Raw genomic sequence first — 15,782 nt, 5'->3', positions numbered from 1 at the left:
ACCGTCTTTTATATAAACCCAGAAGTGGAATTGCTGGATCATTGGTAATTCTATTCCTAGTCCTCTGAGAACACTTTTCCATCCTGACCATACTGAGTTTCGTTCCCACCAGCATTCTGAGGCTTCCCCTTTCTCTGTATTCCCACTGACACTGGTTACTTATGCTTGTTTGATGGCAGTCATTCTAAGTAGGGTGAGATGGTACCTTCTGCGGCTTTGGTTCACGTTTTCCTGATTGGTGATTTTGAAAATTGTTGTACACACTTTTAGCTCTCTGCATCTCTTTTGAGATACGTATATTCAGATTATTTGCGCTTGTTTTTATTACCTGAGACAGGCTCTCATGTAGGCTCGAACTCACCATGAAACCAAGGGTGTGACCTTGGACTTGACCTTTGACTCTTGCCTCTGTCTCCTGAGTGCCAGCATTACAAGTGTGCATCTGTGTCCAGTTGATTCATTGTGGGGAATTGAGCCCAAGGCCTCTCACATGCTAGACAAGCACGCTATCCACTGAGTCACATGCCCAGCCCTGGCTCAAGTTCTAATTAATGAGTGGTTTTCAAATATTATTTCCTCCTGTTCTGCATGGCATCGCTCTCTATGTCTCTTCCTTTGCTGAGATCTCCTCAGCTTTTGTCCTTGGATTCTGTGCTTTTGGGGTCCTGTCCTGAGATCTCTTCTCTGTGGTTTTCTTCTAGTTATTTCATAATTGGGGGTCCCCCATTTCTCTTCAACCCATTTGGAGTTGATTTACTATGAGGGGAGAGGTACAGTTGTTGTTTTGCTGTTATGCATTTAGATATCGAGTTTTCCTAGAACAACTGATGGAAGAGACTGGCTGTATATAGTCTTGGTGCATTAGTGAGAACTTAGCTGGCTGTAAATCTGTTGGATTACTTCTGGAATTGGCATTTTGTCTTGTTATTTTGAGTATGTGGTTTTTGAGTTTTGGTTAATTTTGTTTTGTTTTTTGTTTTTTAAATGTCAAACATGCTGTTTTGGTCACTATAACTTGGAAGTATGGTTGCACATAATAATGAAAAGTAGGTATTATTAGTAGCTTCACTTCTTAGGCTTTAATTATTTATGTATTTTGTAGTGATAGAGATAGAATCCAAGGCACTGAGAAAGCCAGGAAAGTTCTCAATCACCAAGGTAGACCCAGTAGATGTTTTTAATTATGGCAAAATATGCATAACATAAGATATAGCATTTTACCATCTTGAAGTCTACAGTTCAGCAATACTGAACACATTCACATTCTTTTGTTTTGTTTTGTTTGTTTTTTCAAGACAGGGTTTCTCTATATAGCCCTGGCTATCCTGGAACTCACTCTGTAGACCAGGCTGGCCTTGAACTCAGAAATCCACCTGCCTCTGCCTCCCAAGTGTGCCACCACTGCCTGGCCACAGTCACATTCTTTCGCAATGGCCACCATGTCCATCATCTGAATCACTTCACCTTCCTTAACTGAGCCCTGTCCCCATTGAATGCTAACTCTCTGGTCTCCCTTCCACAGACCCAGAATCCCCAATCTAGTTTCCATCACCAGGGGTGTGGCTCTAGAGACTGTACAGGCATGGGAGGGAAGTAGTTGTCTGTTTGTGGCTATATTCCTTAACTTATAAGACCACTATTTTTTCAATGATAAAACCACCTAAGTAATAGTTCAAAGTTAGGCCCATCTCACTCTGTTTAACTGTGTGATCCCATCTAAACTTCCCCTGTAGGCAAACAGAGCTATCAGCTGACAACAGTGGAGAACTCACTGTTCAGGCAGCCCATGTTCAGATCAAAGAGCCAGGAGAACAACCTGGTATTATGAGTGACACATGAATAACCCCAGAATCTAGGAGGCTGAAGCAGGAAGATCTCAAGTTCTAGACTCCCCTGAACTATAGATTATAGCAGATTCCAGGCCAGCCTGTCTGGGCAGTAAGACCCCATCTGGAGCGAACTGGTTAGACTTGACTTGGTAGGACCTCAGGGAGAATAGTTGGAGATGGTGAAAGAACAAACATTCCAGGATCACCAGATGGTATACGAGAAAGGAGATTCTCAAATACTCAACCAGATGATTCACCCAGTTCAGGAGGCCTTCCTTGATGAAGGAATTTATAGACCCTCACCTAGAGAGCCTCTGAGTCCTCACACTTTATACAGGCTCAAAGGCTCTGGGAGGTTAAAGGCACCATCAATTATGCTTACCATAATGGTAAGTAAGTATTCTAATCAGCTTCAGTCTTCCTAAAACAAACTTAAAATTTACTAAAGAGATGAGCTTCATAGAGCAGAAAAGATATTTCTGAAGGACAGACACTTGAGTGAGATGGGGTGGGGGCGAGGTATCTGGCATGTCCTAAAATCCCACTGGGCAGAAAGTGAAAGATGGAAGGACCTGGCATGGAGAGTCCAGACGCTTCACCTCTGCCTCTAGGTCCCAGCATTGCTGCCCATTCTGATGCCAGCACAGACCAGCTGGTCACTCATTCCCACTCCCAAGGTTTCCGCCCCTGTAAAACCTCTACTACCTCCCACCTCCACCAGCTGTCAGCATTCCTTGAGTCGACACAAATGAGCCCCTTGCAAGCTGTGACCATTGACTCCTTCTCTGCAGTAGGCCTGCAGGGCTAGACTCTTCCTTAAGGCTCTGAGACAGAGGCATCTATATCGATGTCCAGCTTCTAGGAGCCTTGGCTGTGGCCCCATCATATCACTTGTGTTCATTCCCTGCCTTCTCCCATCAAATCTCCATCTCCCTCCTCCACTATCTAGAAAGACCCCGTGGTCACAATAAGACCACTTAGGTTACCCAAGAGAACTTCCTCATCTCAAGAATTATTTTAGTTGGTCACATGTGCAAAGTCCCTTTTGCCATATAAGGCAGCAGTCAAGGATTTCAGGAATAAGGATGTAGACCTCTTCGAGGGAATGGGGAGAATTACTCAACCAACCACAAACTTTTTATTTTTTCTTCTAGAACATATGGTCAGTTCCATGGTAACAGTAACTTGCTGTTATAGGTGCAGGATGAGAAGGACATCCAATGCAACCGATATTTATGATACTCTTACCACGCATCAGCCACTGAGTCACAAGGAACAGAGGAGCGAACAAGCATTTTCTGTCCCTAAGGGAGAAGATTCATAATCTCATCCCAAGCTGTTCTTCACACACATCCCAGTAGGAAGTGGATGACATCAAGTCTGACTCAGAGGAGTGGAATTGGTGTTAGATGAGTGGTCTCTCCCTGAAGGGAAGATACTTTAGATTAGAGGCCCTGGGTACACAAAGGCATAGAGGTATAACACAGTCACGCCAGACCCATATTCTCAGGAGACCACTAGGGAGAAGGGGCTTCCTTGCATGGGCTATGGTTGTAGGAACAGGTACTGTCTGACCAAGAGTCTTCCAGGGAGAAGAGAACAGTTGGGACAAACCTGTCGCCCTAAGCACTCAAACGATCAAGGAGGAGTCTCAAGAGACCCACACTTTAAAACTACCATGTCCCTTTTGTGGTTTCTGTCACTGCTGCTGAGAAGACATTGTCCCCAGTCAAGAAATAAACTTCTTTCGATTGGAGGGACATCTGCCTCTAGGTAATTATAAAGCAGAGTTTCAAAGTTTGTCCCTTGTATTTGTAATCTTAGGAAGTATGGCTTCGCTCTGTCCTGTGGACGATAACCAGAAGGATGTTCAACTATTCAAATCCAAGTCTCCTTGGAGGTGAAAAGCTGTATGACACCTCCCTCCAGCTGCTTCCTGGTCATGCTCCTGTTCCATCCCCCTTTTTGCCCTCCAGTGCTTTTAAGAATGACTGTCATCCCTCCACAAGCAGATATCTACTGTTTTTTTGTTTTGTTTTGTTTTGTTTTTTCTGATTTCTACCTCATTTAAGCTTGGCCTTCCATGGTTCTGGTCCACTCAGTGGCTGTCTCTACCTCAAAGCAGTGTCCTTTTCCCCCTTCCCTGTCTTTGTCTCTTGGGAGACTTCAAGGTTCCTTGGCATTAGCCCCCCCCCCCCCCAGCCCAGTGCCCACCTCCTCCTCTAAAACTATAAAAATTCAAAGTAATTAAGCCTTACTTCACCAGAGGGCAGATACTCAAAATGTTTTTATCACGTGTTACTAGAAAACAGAGCATAGATGGGAGCAAGATAGGGTGTGATGGTCACTCGAGAGGGCTCCAAAACAGCATTCGCTCTAGAATCTCATCACGTCTTTACCAGAGTGGCTCTTGCTTTGTGTGTTTCACTTCCATCCCAGACTTCACATGTCTTGATCCCCAGGGTATTCAAGATTAGGTAGTAGGGCCTTTAAGATGTGAGCCCAATGGCAGATCCTAAGGTTAACTGACAGTCTTTTCTCTTGAGGCATCACGGAGCACCAGGCTCGTTAGCTTCCTGCCTCTCCGTAGGATTTGATTGCTTCCACTCACACAAGATCCCGCTATCACATTATAAGGTCCTTACCAAGGCTGGGTCATTGTTAGCACCATATCCATGAACCTCCAAAATGGTCAGCCAACTTCTTTAATGAAGTTAGCCTGCCTTGAGTGTGTTTCATTGTACTAAACCAAAAACCAATGCAGGTCCTCTGGCACTTTTTCTGTGACTCTGTTTGCTTCCGGGTGAAACGTCAGAATCTTGGTATCTGAGATAAACACCATGATCAAAAGCAACTTGCAAAGCATTACTTCCACTTATGTGTCCCAATCATCGTTCATCATCATGAAGAGAACTCAAGACAGAAGCCGGAGGCAGGAACTGGAACTGAGACCGTGGGGAAGCATTGCTTACTGGCTTGCTCCCCATGGCTTAAGCAACCTGCTTTCTTATAGCACCCAGGACCACCTGCCCAAGGGTGTAACCAATTGTAGTGAGCTGAGCCCACCCAAATCAATCACCAATAAAAAAATGCATGACAGACATGCTACAGGTCAATTTTATGGATGCATTTTCCCAATTCAGAGTCCCTCTTCGGGCCTGGAGAGATAGCTCAGAGGTGGCCATCAGATAGTGACTCACAACCATCTGTAATGGGATCCGATGCCCTCATCTGGTATGTCAGTGACAGGGTGCTCATATACATAAAATAGATAAATAAGTCTTTTAAAAAATGGCCCTCTTCTCAGATATGCCTCTAGCTTGTGTCAAGTTTGAAAAAACCCTATCATACACTATGAGAGGATTTAGAAAATATAGAGTCCCATCTCACACAGTTGTCACTTCATTGGTCAGTTACCCATCTGGCCTGATCTATTGAGTAGAATCTTTTGTGTTGCAGAAAGCTCCCTAGTGCCGTCGAATGTAGCTGTTAGTAGCCATATCTGACTATTGAGCCGTGAATGGTGCCAGGGTTACTGAGAGAATGAAGTTTTTCTTTTAATTCATTTAAATGCATATAGGGCGTGTGGGCCCTTGCCCTTGCATTGTGCTGTGGGCATGGGTACTGATGTTTGTGCATATACTAAAAATACACATATAAGATGATTCTCATCACTTCTTCACACCCACACACAAAATGATAGGTTGCTATGGTAGTCAGAATGTCTAAAGCTGCCATGAAACACTATGACCACAAAACAAGTTAGGGAGGGAAGAGTTTATTTATTTGGTTTACACTTCCATATCGGTCGCTGTTCTTCGTCAAAGGAAGGCAGGACAGGAACTCAAGCAGAGCAGGAAGGTGGAGGCAGGAGCTGATGCTGAGGCCACGAAAGGATGTTGGTTACTGGCTTGCTCCTCATGGCTTGCTCAGCCTACTTTCTTATAGAACCCAGGACTACCAGATCAGGGGTAGCACCATTCACAATGGGCTGACCCCCCCTTCCCCTCCCCCTCCTCCTTCCCCTCCCCCTCCCCACCCCATCTCTAATTAAGAAAATGCCCTACAGCTGGATATTATGGAGGCATTTTTCCAATTGAGGTTCCCTCCTCTCAGATGACTTTAGCTGTGTCAAGTTGACATAAAACTAACCAGCACAGATGCATATGTTTTGAAAGATGCTGATTTTAAATCATCGTAAATCTTGGAGAACTATCCATGTTTACAATTGTAAGTTCATATTATTCTTTTTTTACCACATGGAATTCTGCTGCACAGCTTTAAAAAAATAAATAAATCCAGTAACATTTTCCTGCTATTGAAGATATAAAAGATTCTAAAGTGTATGACAAAAAAAAATCTCCCTCCTATTCCCAAAACATATCTTCCTATTCCTGTCCCCAAAATCAATGGTGGTTAATTTTTAAGGTAATATTTTCATATTTTTAATAAAAATATCACAATGTATTTAGTTAGTTCTCTATTATGGATCATTATGTTATAAGTGTCCTTTAGACACCTCTCATTGACTAAATATAAATAAATTGATCATTTATTGAACATGTAGCCTGAGCTATGCATTGTTTATGTCAGTAATTTCTATTAGCTTTAGCTTATTGGATATTAATTTCTGTTTCACTTTGCTTAAGCTGAGGGTAAATTTTGCTAGCCACAAGCTTCAAATTATAGTTCAGCCTTGTTTTTCAGGATTTATGAGGGATGTTAACCAGTCAGTCAGTGTTCTCTGAGCCAGAGTCTAAGGGAAGAAGTCAAGGCAGGAGCTAAGGGTCAGTCCGAAGCTGTTTGGCCCCTGTCCCCACTTATCCATGGTATCTTGACCACCAGGTTACCTGAGCTAACCTGGCTCCAACCACAGAGACCCAGGCAGTGTGACGAAAGCAGGTGAGAAGACGTGGCAGCTCAAACTGGAAGAGTACACTGACGTGGAACACCTCCATCTTGGATGGAATTAGTGTGCTTTAGTAGAGCATCACAGGATGGCTGTACGCGTAGTATCTTACACGGGCAAAATGAGATGGTCTAAACAGGCTGTGCTACTTAGCCCTTCGACGGCTTCCTGACATGCTCAGGACACACCCTGACTCCATCTACACCAGACATATCAGCCTCTCAGATACCTGCCTCTTCCACGGCCTCAATGGACAATGCCTCCCAGCTGAGCTAGCATTAGCCACACTGGCGCTCCTATAGATGTGCCCAGTTCCTCTCACCTCCAGCCTCCGTACGTGCTCTTTCCCCTACATGAACAATCGCCACACCATTCTATGTAACTCTGACTTGGGCCTCACTGACCCTTATAGACTTGAGCTTAGTTGTTTCCTCCTCCGACATGCCCTTTCACACTGCTCTGAGGAAGAAGAAATATCCAGCCCATGCTTTCCTGATTTCACCCCCAATGGCTCTCCTCACTTCCTAACACTGACTGAATCCTCTCCTCCAACCTGCCCCTACCTCATCCTACACCCTAGAGATGATCTTGGGTCAACTCCATGAGGCCAGAAACCATGTGTCCTGCCTCATCACCTGATCAACAATACTTAGAAAAAATGCTTAGATGTTGAAAGAGTGGCTGGATCTAGGATACGGCCATACTGTGTTGGGCCTGTGCGTCTGTGAGGTGAGGGTGGTGGAGATATCTCTGTGAACATTCAGCAGGTGAGTGCATCTGTATGCATCTATGCAGATCCCTATGGCAACCTGAGGCTGGGGAGGAATCCACTGAAGGAACCCAGGCTGAGTCTTTGCCTGCATGTTAATTATCATCTGGTCTTAGGCTAGGGTGTGTCTCTGATTATCAGTTTCTTCTGGTGGCTCACACCTGACAACAGTGGAGACTGTTCCCATAGGGAAAAGAGCAGGGACACGGCACTTGGCACACACCCCTAGAGCTCCAGTGTGGCTAATGCTAACACGCAGCCGGGACGCATTGTTCACTGAGGCTGCTGAGGAGGCAGGGATCTGAGAGCGAAGGGCTTATATGTTCAGAAGATTGAGATTTCAAGCCCATTGTGAGATACATAGTGAGACTCTCTGTGCAAAGCAAATATAACTAAAAGGAGGGTTGGAAATCAGGTAATGCATGCAAGACTTGGACCTTCAGAAGAGAAAGCAAGCATCACCGCTACGCTAGAGTTTAGACCTCTGCTCAAGAAGCGCTAACCGGCCCCAGAGGCTGTGCTTTCTTCTATGCTGTGGATTCGATGTCTCCTGCACATACTGCCATCACCACTGTGGAAGGAAATCAGGAGTGCTGCTTTCCCTGACATAACCTCCCCCAGCCTTGCCAGCCCCAACTGTCTCCGCCAACAGCACCTCTGCTGCCAACAAGGCCTCTGAGCGTAACATCAGGTGTGCAGTCGGGGCTGCTGTGGGACCCCCTTCTGACACTGGACTGGGGTTACCCTGCGCCAAGACAAACACAGACACAAGTGAGCGCGAAGCTAAATGTGGCGTTTTAGAGCTGAACGGATCTTAGCAAACCTTAAGCCAAGCCTCTCAGTTAACGCAAGGCGAACCTGAGGCCCTTGGAGGGTGAAGTCATTTGCTTGAGAAGATGCAGCTGCCTTTTTGGCTGCCTGTTGGTGTTGGCCAGAAATAACAGGTCAGTGAGTTTCTCACAAGGCCCAGGAGTCCAGGGAGATGGGGCATCAGAGGATGGTGCTTTTAGATGGGGGGGAGGGGGAGTTAGTTCTCAGTCTACCTCATAGCTTGAGAAAAATGGCCCTTTTTTAATTTAGCAGGTTAAAAGGATGACAAAATATTAATGGAACCGAAATATATCCAAAACATACTAGGGTTTAAAAAAATAAAAGCTTACAAGCCCCCTACATAATGTAATTGCGTTTTTACCAAAGACATAAGGAAATCTACATACACAATACCAATGCCTTCCTTCTGATACATGTTTTTCTCTCCTGAATACACGGATGTGTTTGCCTGATCCCTGAATTTGCTGTTGCCGCTTTACCAGGGAGCATCCACAATGCTTAGAGTTTGAAAATGCAATAAATGTTGTTTTCATTGTATCAAAGCACACCTAGTCCCCTAAGGTAGTTCAACATGAAACTAAATGTGTGTTGTGTATGTGTGTGCTCAGGCATATGTGCGCATGTTTGTGGAGGCCAGAGAAGGGCATTCACTGGGTGTCCTCTGCTATCCTTATTCCCCTGAGCTGGGACCTCTCAGTGAAGCTGGAGCTGGCTATTTTTCAGCTGGGTGGGCAGCCAACGAGCCCCATCAGTCTTCCTATCATCACTATCATCTCCCCATAGCTACCATGCTTAGCTCCTTAGGCAGAGACACTAGGGTTCTCAACTCAGGCTCTATCTGTATAGCAAGCACTCTTACTCAGTGAGCCATCGCCCAACCCAGAATTAGTACAGCTTCCTTTATTCCATCTGTAGCGACACTCCTCAAGGGAAGCCCTTGTCTATAAAAAGCCACAGTCCAATTTTGAACTCCTATTTTAAAAAAAAAAAAACTATTAAATTTCCATTTGACTCTACAAAGTCAGGTCCCTCTGACTTAGCCGCAGAGAACAGATCCTCTCAGGTTCGCGTGCCAAGTTCAAGTTGCAAAGACAAGGTCCTGGCCTGGGATGACTCCACAGAGACCAGGCATCCCTCCTGCCTGTCCTATCCTGAGGCACCAGGCCTGACTCATAGTCCCTAGAGCCACTGCTCAGGACTCACGGTAGAGCAGATTCAGATCGTTTGGCCCAGCACCCTGAAATCCCTAACGAGGAGAAGAGCTTTGGTTCGAGGTGGTTGTTGTACAAAAACCTGGTTAGCTGGCTGCTCTGGCCAGTAGCCAGCTCCTAACATTAGTAAGAGACTTGCACAATACCTACAGAGTGTAGGACGGAGCGGATTTGATTTGTCAAAAGGATGTCCAAGTTAGTAGATGGCTGGAGACCAGGCTGACATGTTGGAGTAGGAAAAACAGAAGAAGAGACCTTTTGCATATGCTAAAGTACTTGCTCTGAATTTCATTTGTTCTTCAAACTTCAACAAAGTAGGTGAGGTAGGTAGTTATTAGACTCGGTATACAAAGAGGACATCTGTTCCCCAAGGACACAGAGCTGTCAATACCAAAGCCGTGTCCTAGATTCCCTCTCCCAGGAGGCTGTAAAGTCTATCTATGTCGTGTGTGCATTTAAAGCCCTTGTAGGAACCAGAACACCTGTAGACTAGTCCCATGATTTGGAAGGGTCCCCTCCCTGTACCTCAGCGTCCTCCTCTATAAAAGGAGATAACGATAGCTTGCCGTGGTCGGCCACAGGATCTGGCAAGACAAAGGCACAAAAAATAAATACCACATCTCCAAAAATCTTGAGTTGCTAAAGGAATATGAAACTCGCACAGTTTCTTCAGTTGCAGTGCGGAGGGGATGTTTGGGGGAGTCATTTTCTCCATGCAGCAATGTTATTTTAAGACTGGATAAACGTAATACAGCTCACAGCAATCCAATACCCCACCAGCCATTTCGCTAGGAAGCCAAGCCCTTCTATTTTCACACCCCTTGTTCTGGTTAGAGTAGACTCAGCTCTGAAGAGAAGTAATCACGTTTCCAAGAAAGCGTGGAATTCTTGGCCTGCAGCCCTTCAGCTTGGCAACCCCTGACTTGCAGTGGGCTTGAGTTAGGGGCTTGGAGGGAATAGTTGCTGTGGGGCCCTACTCTAATCTTAAGAAATTGGTTTTGCCTGTTTATGTTAAGGGATATTAAGGACAAGTAATTTTATTTCTGAGGTATGCTGGGCCACTAGAGAGGCCTGAGGGGAGGGCTTGGGGCTCCTCAGCCCACTTTGGCCAGGCAGCCCTGCTTGTCAGTGTTCTTTGTTTTAGACTTTGGAAAACATTTATCTAAACAAAGTATTGCATGCTTTTCTGTTAGAAGAGTTGGAGCTCACCTCATGCAAATCAGAAGTAAAACTTCTTGCGTGAAGGTCACCTCCCCAGACAGCCACTCAGCTCCCAGTCCTTCCGGGTTTTCCTCTGCTCATCTCCTCAGTAATTCCTTCTGGGGGCTCTGCCACCCTCAAGCTCACACCCTGGAACTTCTCTTCCAGAGACACAGAATCAATGATTTGTCAAACACAAACAAACAAGCAAACAAACAAACAAACCACACACAGTTCGAGTCTGTAATGTGATAGTTTGTACTGGGATGAATAAAATAGACATTTTATTTTCAATGAAAACAGTAAAGAAATAAGGCAGAGTCCTCAAGCTGGCATTATTCATTTTACTTTTATTGTTTTTAACTCTGTGTGTGTGTGTGTGTGTGTGTGTGTGTGTGTGTGTGTGTGTGTCTGTCTGTCTGTCTGTCTGTGTCAAGGTACGTGCTCATACGTGCAAGTACCTCTGGAGGTCAGAGGTGACAGATCCTCTGGAGCAGAGGTGACAGGAAATTGTGAGCCAGTTAACATGGATGATGGGAGCAGAAGTTGTGCCTTCTGCGAGAGCAGTATCACTTAGCCACTGAGTCATGTCTCCGACCCCACAGTTCCACAAGTATTATTATTCCTTTATGTTCTCTCCGCCCCTATCTCCTATTTCCCCTGGTACTGGAAATGGAACCCAGGCTGTGCACATCTCGGCCACTGCGCTACATCCCCAGCCCTCTCGTGATGTTTATTTTTAATTTGAGACATATCCTAAGTTTCCTAGGCTTGCCCTGAACTCACTCTGTAGCCTGCCATGGCTTTGAACACGATGTGCTCCTTCTGTATCAGCCTCTGGAGTATCTGGGATTAGAAGACCGTTCCATCAGGCCCTAGAAAGAGAAGTGTCTCATATGTGAACATTAGTAACACAGAATAACTCTTGTCACCAAAGATATGTCACAATGAATATGAGAGGAAAAGGAATACGGAGAAAGGACAGGGGGAAAGGAAAGGGGACAGGAAAAAATAGAAATTGAAAACAGATACAGGCAAATAAAAGTAACTTTCGAATACTGGAAGAGGTTAGCAGCATGGGAGTCCTGCCCTTGTTAAGGGCAGTCAATGTGATATATAGCAAGATTCTTCTCTAAACACCACTTACAATTTTTTTCTATTTCTTTCATTTTGTGTGTGTGTTGAGTCTTATTTTTATTTTTGGTTAGGTTTTAGACAGAGTCTATGTATTCTAGGATGGCCTTGAACCCCTGCCTTGACCTCCAGAGTGCTGAGATTGTAAGTATCCACCCCAACATCTGGCTAAACTTTAGTTTCTTTATGTGCAAAATGAGGATTATAATGTTTGCTTGGGGGACTGGGGAAATAATTCAGTTAGTAAAGTCCTTGCTGTGCAAGCAATGGAGATCTAAAAAAACAACCAAACAGATGTGGTGGTACATGCTTGTAATCCCAGCCCTGGGGAGGCAGAGACAAGTGGATCCCTCGGGCTCCCGCTAGTCAGCTGAGCCTACTTAGTGAGCTCTAGATCCCAGTGATAAACCCTGTCTTAAAAAACACAGTCTAGCTGAGAACCGGATTTGTGGCGAGCCAGAAGGATTGTCGTGGCATGGTAGAATGTATATTGCTTGTCTCTCCATAGAATAATTTAAAAATAACCACACCGAACAAGACACCTCCTGGTGCTGATCCTAAGTAGTTGGAGAGGACAGCAACAGTCAGGGAAATTGGGTCTCAGGCTGTTTGGTCACTCTCTTCCTGCAAACCAGGGTTTGGAGTGGATCAATTACAGGATGACAATCTAGAAACTTACTGGCAATCTGATGGCTCTCAGCCTCATTTAGTGAGCATCCAATTCAGAAGAAAAACAACAGTGAAGGCATTTTGTATTTATGCAGACTATAAGTCTGATGAAAGCTACACTCCAAGGAAAATCTCAGTCAGAGTAGGAAATAATTTTCACAACCTTCAAGAAATCCGGCAACTTGGATTGGTTGAACCAAGCGGCTGGATTCACGTTCCTTTAACTGACAATCATAAGAAGCCAATTCGCACATTCATGATACAGATTGCTGTTCTAGCCAATCATCAAAATGGAAGAGATACCCACATGAGACAAATTAAAATATACACACCAGTGGAAGAGAGCTCCATTGGGAAATTCCCTAGATGCACAACCATTGATTTCATGATGTATCATTCAATACAGTGACTTTAAAATGGACAGAAGTGAACAGACATTTGTTTTATCCTATCATTGGATAGTATAGTATCTTTGGTGAAAAATCGTGTTACTTTGCAATTTTACATACATTTAAAAATAATTTAGACAAATAACTTTTAGGTCATGTCTGGTTTTTATATATAAAGCTCATATATTTTATGTTGCCAAAAATAAAAAAACAAAACAAAACAACAACAACAAAACAACAACAAAACACAGTCTACAGCTCCATAGAAACACCACCTGAGCTAGGTTATGGCAGTGCACGGCTTTAATCCCAGCACTCAGGAAGTAGAGGTAGACAGATCTCTGAGTTCAAGTCCAGCCTGGTCTATACAGTGAGTTCCGGGACAGCTAGAGCTACATGTGAAAATCTGGTCTCAAAAAAAAGGGAGGGAGGGAGGAAGAGAGAGAGAGAGAAAGAAAGGAAGGAAGGAAGGAAGGAAGGAAGGAAGGAAGGAAGGAAGGAAGGAAGGAAGGAAGGAAAAAGAAAGGAAGAAAAAAGAAAGAAAGGAAGGAAGGAAGGAAGGAAGGAAGGAAGAACACCACCTGAGGTTGTCATCTGGCCTCCACCTACATACATGGACATGCATGCATGCCCACGCACATGATAGACCTCACAGGGATGTTTTGAGGACAGCTTAAATCCTGCATTGGATGGAGCTACAGTTTACAGAGGAACTACAGTTTACAGAGGAAACACCACTTCCCCAGGTCAAGGCCGCCACCATTTTACCCACTGTTCTTTGAAAAGTCTGAGGGATTAGGCTCTCTTCCTTTCTCAATCTACTTTCCCTCCCTCCCTCCCCTCCCCCCCCCCTCTCTCTCTCTCTCTTCCCTTTCTTTCTTCCTTCCTTTCTTTCTTTCTTGCTTGCTTGCTTGCTTGCTTGCTTGCTTGCTTGCTTGCTCGCTCGCTCGCTCGCTCGCTCGCTTGCTTGCTCGCTTGCTCGCTTGCTCGCTTGCTTGCTTGCCTGCTCAAATACTCTGTTCTGCTCTTCAACTAAACCCAGACATTTCTACAGTTTTAAATGCTAGGTCTCAATGGATTAAAAAAAAAAAGTTGCTGGGTGTGGTGGCACATGCCTTTAATCCCAGCACTCGGGAGGCAGAGGCAGGCAGATTTCTGAGTTCGAGGCCAACCTGGTCTACAGAGTGAGTTCCAGGACAGCCAGAGCTACACAGAGAAACCCTGCCCCCGCCCCAAAAAAATCAAGATCTAAAATCTCTCCACTAGAGCACTTGGGCATATAAAGGAATACTTTTCAAGATAGCAGTATTGAGCAGAGGGTTGAACTCTATTATTTCTTGGAAATGTCATCCAATAATTTGAATTTTTAGTTAAGTGAAACTGTACTCTGAAATCAAAGATCAGCTTGGTTTGCCTTGAATATTATCATAGGTATCTAAGGAAGTCTCTTGTTTTCTTACCAAATAATTCTGCTCAGCTTCTTGGAGCTGAAGAGGTGGTAGCTCTCTCCCTCTTCTTGGCTAAGTGAAATTTACAAATTTTTAGAGAGTCCAGCATTTAACACCAAAATTATGAGATTGATTTTTTTTTTCTGGGGCGGGGAGGGAGTTGTTTCTAGAAGCTTTTAATTCTTGTACACTACTGAAACGACACTGAAAAACAAATCTCAAACTTCTGAGTTAAAAATTCAATTTTCCAAACATTCAAAAAAAGTGGGCCCGCTTATATATCATAAGAGCAAGATTTCAATAAGGGATTTCTGGAGGAAAAATGTGAGAAATGATGCAAACAAGGTAAACTACATTCCAGCGACAGACACCTATCCCTTGCTCCAGTGACAAATGGACATCCATCCCTTGCTCTAGTGACTTGGTCTTTTTTTTTTATTTTTTACATTCAGGTCACATGGCACCCTTCCCCCACCCCTAAAATGCCTTTTCAAAATAAGCAGTGCCGCTGGTCTAATCTATCTTGGGACTCATTGTTAAAAATTCTTCCCTTGTGCTGCCGCCTTTGGGCTAATATCAAACAAACTTTAACAACTGGGGAGCAGATGTTTGACTAGAGAGAATTCCGCAGCTGAACTCAAATGTATTCCCAGACAGAACAAGACACCAACCACAGAGATTGTTCTTCTGCTATGGTGTCACAAGATAAAAGCACCCCTTGCCCCGGGCCCCCCCTCCGCCCCATTCCTGCCCCTGACGCCTCGACTTCATCCCATATTTTCAAAAGGTGTTTGTTTTAGGACCAAGTCAGAAAATTCTTTAGCTTTGTTGGGTCCAAATGACCATGGTCAAGTTGGTATTTGGATGTTAAACAAACATCTGATCATTTACGATGATTCCTGTACCACCCACCCTTCCACATGTTTTCCTGGCTGTTGTTAAGAAATTACTGCGCACTGCAGCATCAGAAGGGGTCTTAAGGAAGCAGCATTTCTCCAAATTCCATGAGTGGCTGGAGAGCAGACGAGACAGTCTCTGTCTTACATCGCAGCACCGATATAAAGGCATAGCCAATAACAAGACAAGTGTTTGTAGAATTTTTCCTAGTAGGGCTACCTCCTGGCTCCTGTATCTGTACCTTTTCCTTTCAAATGTATAAAAACTGTGGGTGGCTCCTGCTACCCCTTGTCACCTCTTCTGTGACTGTAAAACAGCATGCATCATGTATCAGCATGGGGAGAACGGAGCAGACAGCTGAGTCGGTTTTAGCAACAACCCAGTGAACCCTTCCGCTTTATCCCTGAAAGCAGAATAGCTTTGAGTAGCTGGAGGAGGCAAAATGATAAAGGAAGGTTGCACCTTTCATCCTACATATATGCACATCCCCATTCAC

At 44.5% G+C, this 15,782-nt stretch overlaps 1 protein-coding gene and 1 pseudogene across 1 annotated transcript in view; both read left to right on the top strand.

Annotated features, from left to right (window-relative positions):
* Positions 1 to 15,782, top strand: part of Arhgap31 (Rho GTPase activating protein 31) — a 114,693-nt gene that overhangs the window by 14,763 nt on the left and 84,148 nt on the right. The gene's annotated exons all lie outside the window — the stretch shown is intronic.
* Gm15530 (predicted gene 15530) lies at positions 12,317 to 13,143 on the top strand (annotated as a pseudogene).

Source organism: Mus musculus, chromosome 16 (genome assembly GCF_000001635.26).
Source record: "Mus musculus strain C57BL/6J chromosome 16, GRCm38.p6 C57BL/6J".
NCBI lineage: Eukaryota > Metazoa > Chordata > Mammalia > Rodentia > Muridae > Mus > Mus musculus.
Note: the sequence above shows the minus strand (reverse complement) of the source record. Positions and strands in the feature narration are given on the sequence as shown.